We start from the raw sequence: 300 nt of genomic DNA on the forward strand, positions 1-300 counted from the left end.
AACAACAAACAAAAAACATAGGCCTACCATTAAAAGCCGTGCTTGCACAGGTTCTGCACGATCCTCTTCAATAATATCCTCTGCTTCTCAATCGGGCTCAAACTGATAAGCGATATTAACATCGGCGCTGTTTACAATACAACCGGAGCACATGCCGCATTGCTGCTGAGGTGAGGGGCGGGACGCTTAGACGCGCACTAGAGGCGGTTTAGCCAATCACAACACACTGGGCTAGCTAACCAATCAGAGCCCATCGCCTATTTCTCAGCGCCCCTGTTCACAACTACAGCAACAGCTCCG

At 50.0% G+C, this 300-nt stretch overlaps 1 protein-coding gene across 8 annotated transcripts in view; it reads left to right on the plus strand.

Annotated features, from left to right (window-relative positions):
- The window catches only part of LOC107733169 (estrogen-related receptor gamma), a 111,183-nt gene that overhangs the window by 53,712 nt on the left and 57,171 nt on the right, over nt 1-300 (plus strand). The window lies entirely within an intron of this gene.

The sequence above is a fragment of the Sinocyclocheilus rhinocerous genome, unplaced genomic scaffold (genome assembly GCF_001515625.1).
Source record: "Sinocyclocheilus rhinocerous isolate Xijiao unplaced genomic scaffold, SAMN03320098_v1.1 scaffold8, whole genome shotgun sequence".
In the NCBI taxonomy this organism is placed as follows: Eukaryota; Metazoa; Chordata; class Actinopteri; order Cypriniformes; family Cyprinidae; genus Sinocyclocheilus; species Sinocyclocheilus rhinocerous.